The sequence below is a fragment of the Etheostoma spectabile genome, chromosome 6 (assembly GCF_008692095.1).
Source record: "Etheostoma spectabile isolate EspeVRDwgs_2016 chromosome 6, UIUC_Espe_1.0, whole genome shotgun sequence".
Lineage (NCBI taxonomy): Eukaryota > Metazoa > Chordata > Actinopteri > Perciformes > Percidae > Etheostoma > Etheostoma spectabile.
Genome location: NC_045738.1, coordinates 30,623,474 through 30,623,753, shown reverse-complemented (window position 1 = coordinate 30,623,753; position 280 = coordinate 30,623,474).

Here is a 280-nt window from a genome sequence, read left to right as displayed (position 1 = left end):
TGTCACTTTATTATTGTTACGTTGCTGTGCACATCCCTCTTTTGTTGTGGCCTGTGAGCCGGTCGTAACAGGTTCGGGGCTCGTTTGCTGTGAGTATAAAACCAGGACCTTGTTTGTGATTTTCTTTAATTAATCCTAGTTAGTTGCGGTTGAGGTAATTTTGTTTAGTTGAGTCTATTGTTGTTTAAATGTTAAGTTGCACTGCAGTCATGTGTAAAGGAAGTTTACACATAAGGTTTTTCCTTGCCTCTGTTGCCTAGTGCTTGCTCTTGGTGGGAAT